This window comes from Periplaneta americana, chromosome 11 (assembly GCF_040183065.1).
Source record: "Periplaneta americana isolate PAMFEO1 chromosome 11, P.americana_PAMFEO1_priV1, whole genome shotgun sequence".
Classification (NCBI taxonomy): Eukaryota; Metazoa; Arthropoda; class Insecta; order Blattodea; family Blattidae; genus Periplaneta; species Periplaneta americana.
The window spans coordinates 8,055,754-8,071,595 of NC_091127.1; the positions used below are offsets into that span (position 1 = coordinate 8,055,754).

Here is a 15,842-nt window from a genome sequence, read left to right on the forward strand (position 1 = left end):
TTTCTACATACTTGTCAGACCTTCAGAAACAAAACTTACTATACAATTTTCCTTTTAATTTACTAAAAAATAATTAAAAATATTTAATGCACTAAAAGCATAAAAACGGAAAAAAAATTCAACTCGAGCGTAAAAAAATAGTATTAAAATACCTTTTATTGATATTCTGGCTGATATAGACATCCATTATCGGGCAGTACATCTCACTTGACGATATGTGTCAGAGGAAGAACAATTGTTTGTATGCATATGAAGTCTAATTAGTAGAATATGTAGCTAATCGGCGAAGTATGCATTGGAGGGAGAAAGGAACTGGCCACCCTACCCCATTATCTCCTGGCCTAGTTGTCTCATGAATGATGCCTTATTGGTGGTACTTATGAGATTCAAACATGTCTTCGGACATTTGACTAAGCAACAGCAACAACAAAAAATATGAGTGTTAGGTATAATCCTGATAGTAAGTTTTGTTAAGAACATATTCAAAAACTCCTCTAATGATTATTGTAATACAGTAAACTCTATGTAAACAGTAAGAATTGTTTATGTATTTTTGCGATATGACTTCCTAAGCTAAAACGACATCAAATAAATAAATTTAAAAAAAAACTCTACAAAAAATTATGCACGTAGTACAAAATCCGTAGAAAGAGTAGAATTTTTAGCAATGCAAAATTTATAGTAAATTAAAGTGGAGACAATTCACTTCAAAGTTTTGGATGATAATAATGAACCAGGTCTCTGCCTTTTTTATTTTCTAGGCATTTTGAAACATATAGACCTAGCATATTATATACAGAACTTACCCTTATATACACTACCACGCTGTGCACACCTAACCTACACTAGTAAATAAAGGTGACTTAAAAAAACTATGTAAACTTATGAAAACACTATAATAGATAAATATTATTTACAAATCACTATAGACTGTAGACACTATTATAACACTAACAATAAAACTGTTAGAAACTTGCAAATATTTCTTGTATCACAAGCAAAAACCAAGCATGGAAAACACGTTGTTATGGCTACTAGCAACAAGTGGAATTTTCCTTTAGACAAGAGTTGTGCTCTCTTTTAAAGGAAAGCAGCCTTTGAAGTAGGCCTAACACCTGCTGGATTCTATGAAGAAATATTTCGAGAAGTCGAGAAGCTACACTGGCTCAATCGGAAATCTAATATAATAAATAATGTATGAAATAGAGCGTAATTTCCAAAATGGTCACAGAATTCAGAGTGGAGGTCGTGGACGGAGTATTTAAATTAACAGTCAGAGCCCGCAGCCTTTTAAAAACGTGACCCTAAATAGCTGATAGACCGGTCGTATGGTCATGAAAATTGGCAGAGGGCATCTTTAGACCAAAAATGAATTGTTAAAGGTAAAAACAAAGAAACGATTTTTTGACCAAAAATGATAAAACCTCACGTCAGTGTATCCTTGGGGACATTATACTGAAATTACTAATTTCCATATTTTTAAAGCTAAATTCACAAAATTTTTATCAGTAGTATATCTGGTTGATAATAACACATGTACAAACTTTCGTCTCTCTCTATGATAAGTGGTTTGCACTTTATTAATAACTTAATTATATAGTGTATTGCTTTATACAAAAAGTCCCTTGCGTCACAATTTACATTATTTCTCATTGATATTCACTTATATGATTCTTTATATACATTGGAACAAACATTACTATTGGAATTTTCTGTACAGCGAATGGGTAAATTATTAGGAAATTTTATGGCTATTAATTTTTTATTTTTTTTTATAATAAAAAAATTCTAGTAATTTACTGATTAATTTTACAGCCAAACCTTATAGTAAGCTTTGATTCCACGTATGTAAGGATCCATATAAATGAAAATCACTTAAGAATAATGTCAATTGTAGTGCAAGCGACTTTTTATATAAAGCGGTTCAATATTTTAATAAAATAATTAATAAAATGCAAACCATGTATCGTAGGCGGATGCAATTTTGTACACTTGTCACTATTAAGCAGATATATCAGTGATAAAAGTTTGATGAATCTAGCTTCGTAAGCATGGTAGTTATGGATTTCACTGTTGTGAACTCTTAATACTAATAAACTTCGCGAAGTTTCAGTATAGTGTCCCCTTACATGCGGAAGCCGGAGAGTTCGCACGAGGAATGTTGTTGGAAATGTTTAGATTTATTGTTATTTTATTTGAAACATTGCTGTTTTAATTTGTTACTTATAATTTATTAAGTTCTTGTTGCTGTAATACCTACAACTATGACGTTTATGAAAGAGTGTATTGAACACTTAAATGTATATTTATACTATTATAATTATCAAATGAAGTTTTTTTTACATTAGTATGTTGACTGACAATAATGTTCTATAATGTGAGAAGATCCTTTAGACGTTTTTGCCCTTCAAATTAAAAATATATGAGTTTTACTTCAAATATTTCTATCCCTAGCGTGTTGAAAAGGACTAACAATGGCGGCCGACTCGGTGATTGCGCTACTCTGTATATCCACGGACTCTGGGGATTATAAAGAATGGACACTTCGCGTCGGTACCTTTGATGTAGCCGGACCGATTTCAATGACCTTCAAGCCAGCTAGAGCGTCAGATTCTGCTTTCTCCCTAGAGTTGGCGCTGACATCACATCAGCTAGCAGTCGACACAGCGGAAATATAATACATATAATTAATACATCTAGGTACATTATGTACTCAAATAAAATAAAATGGATCCATAAAATAATAAATCCTTCATTAACTGTAATGTCTAGACTCTAGAGTTCCTTTATAATGAGAGTTCAGACGTTGAACCCTACAACAATTAAAATATGTAATGATTTGATAGCGCTGAAAATGGAAAAACAAAACTCTTACGAGAAGTAAAACCATATACCTATATTATATTATATTATATACAAATATTAAACGAATTCGATACTTAATTTTATAATGCATTGTATTATTTTATAATATAATTTATGATATCTGAAATATAAAATATTATTATTACAACTAGTTTGTCACTGAGAAATAAGGATAAGCTGTTAACTTGAATTTATTTGAAGCAAAGCGTTACTGGATTATGCAATAAGGTAGGCGATGTTTGGATCCTGTGCCTTAATTCTATTCTCAATTATTATCTTAGCGTATGCTCGATTACACTACCTCTAGCGCTTGAAAGTGGAACTAGCAGCTGGCGCACAGAGAAACAAAACACAGGAAAATTCGCTCAGTGTCCATTCTTTATAATCCCTATTCGCTGATGTCACATTCGACGTAAAAAAAAAGTGAAAAACGTATAAAGTCCGTCAATAAAAATTGAGTACTCCAGAAAAATTAAGAATTCTATTACAAAATTGTTGAATCCCTGTGTGTATATATTATCAATAGGAATAAATACGTGAAAAACATACCGGTAAGGTTTGGCTAGAGCCAGAAAACATTACCTCCCTATACATATAAAATCTATGCTGTCAATCTCAATAATGATAACAATGAAATTCTTGTCTTACTCTATGTACAGCTCTTGACTCACGTAGAATATCAGGAGAAATCAGCGAATAGCCATTGGAAAATTAATTTGCGGAAAGAAAAGTTACATTTGTTCCGATCAAATTTCTGCACATTTAAAGTACAAAACTAAACTTCCTCCAATCGCTCATCATCATAATGCACTGCTCTTCTAAATTTACTGAGCATTTTGGGCATTCAATCAATGGCTTTCTCAAAATACGCTATAAAATGTTTCATATAAAATAATTTTTACCTCGAAAAGGAAGCAAACGAGAGCAAAATTATATTTAACTATTTTGTTTTGAATAACTGAAAGAATAATCCCCTGAAATTAATGGCATTTAACTCTATTGTTTGAAGTATCTCAAAGAATAACCCCTGAAATTAATGAAATTACTTACGATTCACACTGCATCTGATTTGTCCACTTCATATTTTTATCTCCTTTCTCCCTTATTAAGTTTACTATTTGTATGTTATTACTAGACTTGATATAGGCCTAGTTAATTACTGAATACTACAGCCTATTTACTTCTTGTTAGTATGGCTAATATTTTTTGGTTAAACCCATTACTTGAATCTTTATATGACATTACTGTCTTGTAATGTTATTGTAGGTTTAACGAATTCAGTTTATTATATTTTTATTGCTTATAGTTGTTAGTTCTGAGTGAGTGGCAGGGAAGGCCTGAAGATCTTAGGTAACTCTAAAAGATAAATAAATAAATAAATAAATAAATAAATAAATGAATGAATGAATGAACGAATGAATGAATGAATAAATAAATAAATAAATAAATAAATATATGTGCAATTGATTTTAATTGATTATTAATACATAAGTAAATAAAAAATAGATAGACAGATAGATAGATAGATAGATAGATAGATAGATAGATAGATAGATAGATAGATAGATAGATAGATAGATAGATAGATAGATAGATAGATAGATAGATAGATAGACAGACAGATAGATAGACAGATAGATAGATAGATAGACAGACAGACAGATAAGATAGATAGATAGATAGATAGATAGATAGATAGATAGATAGATAGATAGATAGATAGATAGATAGATAGATAGATAGATAGATAGATAGATAGATAGATAGATAGATAGATAGATAGATAGATAGATAGATAGATAGATAGATAGATAGATAGATAGATAGATAGATAAATGAATAAAGGAATAAATGAATAACTGAATAAACGAACAAAGGAACATACGTACAAACGAACGCACCAACCAAAGAACGAAGGAACGAATGAATAAATGATTAAATAAATTAATGAATAAGTAAATAAGTAAATACGTAAATATGTAAATAAATAAATAAATACATGAATGAATAAATAAATAGGTAAATAAATAAATAAATAAATAAATAAATAAATAAATAAATAAATAAATAAATAAATAAATAAATAAATAAATAAATAAATAAATAAATCGGACAATATTTTGTCCTCTAGGAGAAGGTCTTGTGAAGCCGAAGCATAGGTTATGGTATATAAAACTTTTGTCTATATTTAGAAAAATTAATTTATAAAACAGTTTTTTGTTCACCTGCAAATTTACAGGTACGCGGTATCACTCACTAGCCATCGATTTATTTTTCTTGTTTAGACCATTTTCTTCACATATTCATGTGACAGAGGCTTACTGCTGCAGTATTTTCAGATAATGCTCCCTATGCACGTCTTTGGCTTGGCGATTTATGATCATTAATAAACGTACTTGATAAGGAGTACAAACAAACGAGCAGACTGTGACACCTCCTAATTCTGACGTGGAAGAGAAATGACCGATAAATTACGTTGAATTCCTCTCATTTAGGTACGTGTCGTAAATATACAACACGAGCTTTCCGGTTTTACTCCCCTCCCGAAAGAAGCCATGTTATGGATTTATATATCTCATAAAATTCATCTTTCTTAGGTTTGAACTTCAGAGTGTTGGCTCTTGTGGTACGTAACCTATTGTAGTAACGAGGTCACCAAGGACGACTATAAGGATCTTAAATATTCGAAAATGTTCGTTTACTGTAGCGTATAATCGGTAGAAATGTAGATTTTTTCCTTTATTCGCGTACTTCCGCTGTGGTATGAATTATTTTTAATGATTACTAATTAACGATTAATTACGGGTCCATGAAAATTGTTTACATACAAAAAGCCGCATAAAATTTCGCATGTGATAATAGAAATATTTGTCACTATTCCTTACTCCTTACCACTAAGCGTTACTTTCACTGTCCGCAGCTGTACCATCGACCTCCATCTTGCAGTCTGCAAGACAGTCGCGGACATCTAAAAGGAGAGCGCAACGTTAGATTGTTTAGAGGAGGTGTAGGAGATACTTTTTCTATTGCTAATAATGAAGAAGGAATTCACGAAGTTCCAAGCTTGGCTCTATCGTCGTCTTTAAATGAAAACATGGGGTGAAAAGGGTATCCTACTCATTGTTGTCGTTACCGGCAGCTAATTCCGTGCGAGTTTCGTCGCTTTTTTGCTTTTGAACGAACATTTTTACAATGTAGTCATAATCTACTGGGTGTTCAGTTCAAAGTGTGTCATGGCTCGCTGTATCCCGCCATGTGGCTAGCCGATGAGCCTAGAGAATTCAACCTTCCTACACTTCCGTAGAGGTGTATAACCTATGAGGCAGAGAAGTTGCCTAGCAAGTACGGCTTTCATTCTGAAGAGTACGTACCGATACGTACGGTAACGCCGGTAGTGGCAGGAATGTGAACTGTTTGGAAATAGTCGGGATATGGGGAGAGGGTTAAGACGATTACTTACGTATTTGTTGACATTAACTTCGACGGTCAACATGGACACGGAGCATTTGATTTGTGTTGTGGAATGTTACCGTACGCAAACGATGATAACAAATACCCTGCGTACGACTTGCCGGCGCAAAACACAGTTCGAAAGAGGTTATGGTGGCACACAGACCGTACAGACCGCCATCTGTTGCTACGACGTTCAAGTTATACCGTACACGTTTTCAAGTTCAGATTGAAGAACGCCTTAAATAATAGGCAACTTCTCTAACATATAAGCTGAAACTCGCTTCAAATCGGTGACCCAACAACAGTGACGTCATGACACACTTTGAAATGAACACCCAGTACAGTATATTCGAAAACCTAATGCATATTGCTTACTGCTTACGCAATTCGATTGGGTAATGCAACAATTATCCTTATGGTTCAAGAGGACTAATGATATAATATATATAGTCCTCTTGTTATGGTTGCATCAGCCTTGACTCCTGATCACATGCGTTACGTGCTTCCCCCCGTTCAACGCAACAGAACAAATATTGCAGCCACCACAGTACCCGCAGTTGACAGCGTCATTACTACTACTACTACTAATGTACTTGTTGCAAATATGGCCGATGCAGATAATATGGCCACGTTGCTGTTCTATAGCTAATTGAAATGATAACCAGAAAATAGTGCCAGTATGTCGAACCACGTATTAAGAAGTGTACATAATCAACGACAACGATAATAAAAAAACTGCTTCCACAAGCCTTCTTTATTTGATCTGTGGCAACGGATTAAGACGGTGTTATACGAGGGGGATCCAGGAAATAACGACCGTTCGCGCATACCCGCCGCGCAGCTCACTCTCCTTCCTTGTTTGAAGGTCAACTGGCTTCCTTAACATGTGTTCTCATAATGTTGTGAGTACTGGTTGCAACAAGTCGCCATTGTGCATTTTGTGTTACTTCAAAATGAACGACGTGATTGATAATCCCGCCGACTGTGAGGTGAGGAGTGTGATTCGATTTTTGAATGCCCGACATTTGAAACCTGCAGAAATTTACAGGCAATTGAAAGAAGTGTATGGTGATACTGTAATGAATGAAAGAAATGTGAGAAAATGGTGCGAAATGTTAAAAAATGGGCGAACAAATGTCCACGATGAAACTCGACCCGGATGCCCATCACTCATCACAGAAGACCTGAAGACTAAAGTGAACGACAGAATCTTGCAAGACAGGCGCACATCACTCGACGAATTGCATATTGCCTTTCCTGACATTTCTCGTTCTTTGCTTGGTGAAATTGTGTCGCAACATCTTGGCTACCACAAAATCTGTGCACGATGGGTTCCACGGCAACTGAGTGACCAACACAAAACTCAGAGAATGGCCTCAGCATTGACATTCTTGATGCGATATCACAGAGATGGAGACGCCTTTCTTGATCAAATTGTGAGTGGTGATGACACCTGGGTGTCTCACAACACCCCAGAGACCAAGCGCCAATCACGTCAGTGGCATCATCCCTCATCACCCAAGAAACCGAGAAAATTCAAACAGACTCTCTCAACACAAAAAGTCATGGCTACTGTCTTTTGGGATCGCAAAGGTGTTCTTTTGCTGGATTGCATGCCAAAAGGCACTACGATCAATGCAAATCGTTATTGTGAGACTTTACGAAAACTACGGCGAGCCATCCAAAACAAGAGGCGAGGAATGCTTTCGAGAGGGGTTGTGCTTCTTCACGACAACGCCCGCCCGTACACTGCTGCTTCAACTCGAGAATTGCTGGATCAATTCGGTTGGGATATCTTTGATCATCCGCCCTATAGTCCAGACCTTGCTCCTAGCGATTTTCACCTTTTCACTAAGCTGAAAGACTTTCTGGGTGGTACGCGTTTTGGAAGTGATGAAGAGTTGAAGAAGACAGTGAACACCTGGCTTAATGAAGTGGCGGCAGAGGAGTATAACACGGGAATTCTAAAGCTAGTGAACAGATACGACAAATGTTTAAATGTAGGTGGTGATTATGTAGAGAAGTAAAGGAAGCTTCAGTTATGTAACAGACTTTGTTTTTTTTTTCAAATAAATATATATTTTTTTAATTATTGCAACGAAACGGTCGTTATTTCCTGGATCCCTCTCGTACTATTCCTTTCAAGCAATTGGTAATTATAGTTTCTGTATAACATTTTATAACTTGTTCAATGCTCGTTACAGAAATCCAGTGCTTATTTAAAATGCTTTCATATTGAACTGAAAAATAGCTGATTTTTCGAGAGGTGTTGCATGCAGGTAATATGGCTACATAGGTATGCAACTATGTGCTATTTGCATATACGCACTTATTTGTTTGTCACATATCAACCTCCGGAGCAAGCTGGATTTCGTTCTGGATTTTCAACGGCTGACCACATTCAGACATTGACGCAGATCATGGAAAAAGTCGAGGAACACAATTTAAAACTGTATATAGCCTTTGTGGATTATGCACTCAAGAATCAGGGTGTTCCAACCAAATATATTAGACTGCCTGGCGTGCTATACCAAAGAAACACTACAAAAGTGAAACTGGATACGGAAGGAGCACCATTCAACATACAACGAGGGGTGAGACAAGGAGATGCCTTGTCACCGAAGATCTTTAATTGTGTATTGGAGGAGGTCTTTCGCAAGCTACCTTGGGGTTGCAAGCACGGCATATCTATCGACGGAAGAAAACTGACTAATCTACGCTTCGCTGATGATGTGGTTCTGTTTGCCAGATCCAGGAAACGATTGGAAGAGATGCTGAACGAATTGTGCGAAGAAAGCATGGCAGTAGGCCTAAAAATCAACACCAGCAAAACCAAAGTACTGACAAATGACGCAGAAGGACAGATGATCGTCAACAATGCGAACATCGAATTTGTCACGCAATACATTTACCTTGGCCAGACCATATCATTTCAGAACAGCATGGATAAAGAAATTGATAGACGAATAGCATCGGCATGGAGAAAGTTTTGAAGTCTGTCCTTCATCCTAATGGACAAGAGCCAGAAATTGCAGAACAAGAGGCAGATCTTCAACAGCTGCATTGCACCTGTACTTCTATATGGGGCGCAATCCTGGTCACTCACCAAGAAACAGGCATTAAAATTAGGAAGATGCCAAAGAAGAATGGAAAGGAAAATACTCGGAATAAGCCTGAAGGACAGAATCAGAAACGAAGAAGTACGGCGACGAAGCGGCGTAGAGGACGTGGTCACACTCGCTAATAGGACGAAATGGCGCTGGGGAGGACACGTGGTACGAATGCATCCTACCAGATGGGCACACACGGCGACACTGTGGGATCCAAGAATTGGCTGGAGAAACCGTGGACGACCGAGAACCAGATGGGGGGACGACTTCAAGTTGCAGCTAGGAGGACTGTGGACCAGAATAGGACGCCAAAGAACGCGGTGGAAGGACGCAGTCAACCAACTTTGAGCGGGAGCAACAACCAGTGCTAGTGAAATTGTGGACAAAGTACTAGGAATGTAAATAGACCATCAGGTCGGCTCTTCTGAAGGTCAAGACTTGAGCCACCCCTGCCCAAGCAGGAGGCCTTGGCCCACTGGGGATTTACGGTTTTTATTATTATTATTATTATTATTATTATTATTATATCTACCCATTGATTTTTTTTTGTTTTTGTTAACTTTGTCTTTTTTTTTTTAATTGCAATGTTTTATAGTCCTAGTCACAAACTATTTGTGGAAATATTTTTTTGAACCAAGAACCATTATTTTCAATCCACACTTCATTAATCAGCAATAAATGTTTTTCTTTCCAAAATAATGAATTTTCTTTCTTATGGCCATATTACCTTCATATCGGCATATTACTTGCACAATGTAAGATTTTCCAAAATATAAAAAACAAAGAATTCTGGTTTAAAGAAAAGTCTTGGATTGTTTTATGTATGCATAAAGAATCAAAGTTCATGCAAACACACGAATTTTATTATTTAGGAAATATCAAGTCATGAAAAAAATTAATTCAAATTAAGTTGGCCATATTACCATCAGGTACCTTATTACCACTACTACTAGTACTACTACTAAAATGCCGAATTTAACCCGTCTATTTTACATGTACACCGTCAGAAAGGTCGACATAATCCATAAAATACGAACAACAATGACGGTGTGAAAGGGTTATGGCCTGTCTCAGCAGCACATGTATGTATAACACTAATTAGCCCATGTTTACTTGGTTGAAGTAGAATCAAGAAAACAGTTGCGGATCGGTTGCACTGAAAAAAAAAGAAGATAAAAATACAAGAAATTTGTACTCTTTCCAAAAGAAACATTTTATGTAGTCGCTTTCAGGCATATTCTTTTCATCTGCGAAGATACATTGTTGAAGGGGAGGGGAAGAAACGGCCATATATTTTGTCTCTTTCATTTTGTCTTGCTCCGAAAGCTTTGCTCGCTGCTATTTATGGCGGACGGACTCACACAGCATCCCAACTGACTCGCGGCGCTGCTTCAGTCTTCATCTGCGTTATCCGCAGTTCAGAAGTGGCTTTCTAGTTTACTGTTTGCAGTGTTCAGTTGTTTTCTGTAACGAAGAGGAATGTGTCAACAATCATAGCGAAGAAGCGAGTTACTGGATTGATCGACGGAACGCACGAAGTACGTATTATAGCTATAGGTTAAAAAATGTGAGGACAGAAATTTTAGAGCTGATCAGAGGGCAGGCCTACATAAAAATAGTCAAAATTTACCGCGCGAAACTGATATTGTGAACAACTCCTTCGTCTAGGAATGGAACAAAGACGGTTTAACCCGCTTCTGGAAAAATCTGAACAAATAATATGGAAAAATGAACATTCACTTTCGTTCTGACACATCTGACCTCTGTATTCGTAATAATCGCTTGCAGGTTGATGAAGAGCGTAATAGGAGCATAATAATCCAAAGTAACAATTGAAGAGTCCACTGCAAGAATGATGGATGTCATTTGGAATACGTTTTTCAGGAGAAGCAATTGAAAGTTTGAAATGCTTAGCGCTCAAAGCTTAACTGTGATTTTCCGATCATTACTGGACAATGACTATCAGTGTTAATGCCATATGTACATTCTATATGTCTTAAGCTATGCATCGACAGTCTTGGTTCATTTTCGACAAGAAAGTGACATCCATCATTCTTGCAGTGGACTCTTCAAATGTTTTGCAAAACATATAATTTTATCCACCACTAGAGATAGCCACTTTCCTGTCTTTTTACTAATGCTGAATTTCAAGCACTGAAATAAGATTTTAAGAGAATGAGAAGGGTTGAAAGTTGAAGGGTTGAGAATAGATTTTTTCTGGCTACTAAAGTGAAGGGGATTTAATTAGGCGATAGTCATACCAACATGTTATGAAAATAAGTACTTATCTTAGATGCAGTAATGTGGGAAGGAAGAAGAAATAATTTACTTAATAATTATGTACATTTATTACATTATCGGTATTTTAAATAGAAGAGTTCGGGGCAGAGAAAATATCAGATGATAGACGACATTAAGATATATGGATCATATGCAGAGACTAAGGAAGGCAGAAAATAGGAAAGACTGGAGAATGCTGGGTTTGCAGTAAAACACCTGCCCTTGGGCAGAACGCTATGAATGAATGCATTTTAAATGTTGTACATTATTATTATTATTATTATTATTATTATTATTATTATTATTATTATTATTATTATTATTATTGTATTATTAAAAATTGTCAAACGCACAAAACGTTAACCGAACGTTTCACAATAAAATCAGAACTGAAACTAACGAACGGGTGAATACAGCTCTTAAAATTAGTTTAAAATCGACAATGCATAATATTTAACGTCTGCACTGCAGAACTGTTAAAACAACTTTTCTATATTTTTCACAACAAATTAAATTTCATATTATGTCGGCTTCATTTTACTACAAGGTCGGTACTAGGTGGTAGGTCTCTCTGTAATAAAGATAGCATTGTTATAATTCGAACGTGCTGCAGCACCAGCACAGGGATTATATTGAAGGAAGTGTAGGAGAACTATGCCTTATGTCGATGTAGATTTTGTTACTCTGAAAAATTAGAGAAAGGAGAACGATTATGGATAAAAAATATTCAAATCTAAATATGTAATTAAAAAAAGTTCAAGGCTGGTTCAAACCCTCTCCCCCCCTGCTTAATACATACCATAATACAAACATTTAATTGGGTTGAAATCAGCTATAAAATTCTTGGAAACTGCTGTTTGGTTTCTAACGATTTGAGGGAAATTAAACCGGGCAATTTATGCAAGTTTACATTTGCTCCTGGGCCACCTATGCAACCGCCGTGAAAGGGATTAACAATGAATAAAATTTGAAACGGAGCTTTCGGGCTAAGGTGCCGTGGTCTACTGGTGCAGATGTTACCAGACGTTTCGTCTACTACTGCGGCAGATATCTTCAGTGGTTAGGTATTCTCGGTCGAAATCTTCTGCTCGGGATACCTGTAGCACCAGTAGACCACGGCATCTTAGCCCGAAAGCTCCGTTTCAACTAGACACCGGCCGGGAAAGCCTGCACACTAAAAAATGGATAAAATTAATAGATCTAAGTGCTTCACACCTTGCTAAATCGCTCTAAAGAAGAAGAGAAGAAGGAAGGGTGGCTTGTCATTCAGAAGGGTTTCCTATAGATGAAGGCTATGGTTCGAATTTAATAACATAATTGACTGGTCAGAATCGATCGCCCGACGGTGAAGGTAGGTTCAAACTTATAAAACTCGAGATCTGCACGTACGTACTCGTATATTTATGAGTAGTCGAAAGAAATCTCCTTCCAATGACATTGTCACACTTGTAATTCGTTACAAATTAATTTACGAATGACAGTTTCAGCATTTTCTGCACAAGTGACTGAAAGGCCACATCCCAGCTTGTGTACACAAACAGTGAGAGTTATAGCACTGACAGCTCTGTTCATGTAGCGAGGCGTAGGCGGCAAGCAATTCATTACTATAACGAGAAGAACGATGACACACGACACGTCGGTATTATTAGGCTAAACGGAAAAAGAAAGAAATAAAAACATCGAATTCCCAAACCCACACAAATCTTAGGCCTGCTCTTCCTGCTTGTAATTTGATTATGAATGTGATTGTTTCCAACTATTTGTTTCAAAATATTTGGGATTCTGATTTAGTTTGTATCAGGGATGTCGAACAGCGCTCTCAAACTGTGACGATTAAAACTGTTTCCTACCGTAGCTGAGCTGAAACGGTAGTAAGGTCAATCTGAGCTCGCTGTATCATTGTTCTATACGCAGTATATTTATCAACTCTGGCGGCTGGTATGGATATGAAACGACGATTCAATAGTGAGTGGACAGATAAAATATTTATTTATCAGGACGGAAAGGCACATTGCTTAATATATAGAAAGGAACTTGGATACCTGAGCCATCATAATATTAAACTTACTTACTTACTGGCCTTTAAGGAACCCGGAGGTTTATTACCGCCCTCACATAAGCCCGCCATTGGTCCCTATCCTGAGCAAGATTAATCTCCATTCTCTATCATCATATACCACCTCCCTCAAATCCATTTTAATATTATCTTCCCATCTACGTCTCGGCCTCCCTAAAGGTATTTTTCCCTCCGGCCTCCCAACTAACACTCTACATGCATTTCTGAATTCGCCCATACGTGCTACATGCCCTGCCCATCTCAAACGTCTGGATTTAATGTTCCTAATTATGTCAGGTGAAGAATACAATGCGTGCAGTTCTGTGTTGTGTAACTTTCTCCATTCTCCTGTAATCATAATATTAAAATAAATTTTAATTCAACACTTGCAGAAGCTTAGGACCAGAAAAGTTATCCGGTTCCACTCTTGAAAAGGGTTTAGAGGAATTAAAATAAAGATTGAATTCATAAAACCTTCCATCATTATCGGGTGTTAGTAGAACAAGCTTGGTTCGTGCTAGCTACATAATTTGTGAAATTATTGCAACGGCTTCAAAGCTATTTACTGACGGAGAATTTGTGAAAGACTCTCATAGCTGATGCAAAATAGATATGTCCGGAATACGTTAATGATTTTAAATCTATAAGTTTGTCTCGTAATATTGTTGTAGAAGGCATATCAAAATGGGAGATAACTTGGAGGGACAACTGATAGCAAGAATGAAAACTTTTTCTTGTTACTCACTAGCTCAAAGATACGGTGAAGCTAGCTATATTCATAAGGAGTGTCGTTTCAGATTTCAATGTTCATGGAGATCTTGTAGATGTCATTTCACTAGAGGAGGAGAAGATATTTTTGAATCTGTAACAAAATGAACAAATTTCAAGTCACGCTAAAAGTAATTAATTTTGTACATCAAAACAGTTTACGTTTCTGAACTTGAAGTTGCACTGCTATCACACATATCTACAGACTATGTTGGTATTTTAAACATGATATTAACAACATTATTATTACTAACGAACAACATTCATGGAATGACCTAGTAGTTAAAACGCTATCATCATCATCATCATCATCATCATCATCATCATCATCATCATCATCATCATCATCATCATCATCATCAACATCATCATCATCATCATCATCATGTCCACACTTGTGGAGTAACGGTCAGCGCGTCAGGCCGCGAAACCAGGTGGCCCGGGTTCGAATCCCGGTCGGGGCAAGTTACCTGGTTGAGGTTTTTTCCGGGGTTTTTCCTCAACCCAATACGAGCAAATGCTGGGTAACTTTCGGTGCTGGACCCCGGACTCATTTCACCGGCATTATCACCTTCATTTCATTCAAACGCTAAATAACCTAGATGTTGATACAGAGTCGTAAAGTAACCCAATAAAAAATAAAAAAAATCATCATCATCATCCTCATATAGGCTTACATTCTTCGTTCATCAGCGTTTCATCAAGTACAAATCTAAAATGAACTCTTAATCAATTAGTAAGATGTATAAAAGTTATCAAAGTATCAGCCGCCGCCGCTTTAGCAGTTTCGCTTTTGTTTACAATCATTCGCCCGGTCTGCCTGCTACCTGTGTTCAACCGTTGCACGGTAAGAGAGGAGTGAAGGGTCTTCATTTCACAGCTCGAGAGCGCTGTTCGACATCCCTGGTTTATATAGTGCTTTGTACAGGGACATCATTTTATTTTTACTAACATTTTTAATATTAACTTGCCTATACCTCTAGATCAACGCCGTTTGCTGCCCCCTTCCACGACTGGAGTTCGATGATACTGGCGTAATATACAGACAAATCACTTTACTAGGTATAGGAGGGAAGTAAAGTAGTTTATCCATTTACGTAAACTATGAAATATCGTGCTTTTGAGTTTGATCATTTTCATTAGGTTTTTGTTTAATCAAAATACAGTACAGTACTAACAATGAGTGTTTTTACTCACGAACTGAGCTATCCATGTGGACGTATTCATTATGCAGTGTATATTATACTGTCTACAGCACATTAGCGTACAATATAGAGAATGAAGTTAAATTGAAAAATAATCATAATATG

At 36.3% G+C, this 15,842-nt stretch overlaps 1 protein-coding gene across 1 annotated transcript in view; it reads left to right on the forward strand.

Moving 5' to 3' along the window:
• Window positions 1-10,707: 10,707 nt before the first annotated feature.
• The window catches only part of Eip63F-1 (Ecdysone-induced protein 63F 1), a 96,498-nt gene continuing 91,363 nt past the window's right edge, over window positions 10,708-15,842 (forward strand). Inside the window, exon 1 of the mRNA XM_069838904.1 lies at window positions 10,708-10,966. The gene's annotated coding sequence lies outside the window, so the exon portion shown is untranslated. The remainder of the gene's footprint in view (window positions 10,967-15,842) is intronic.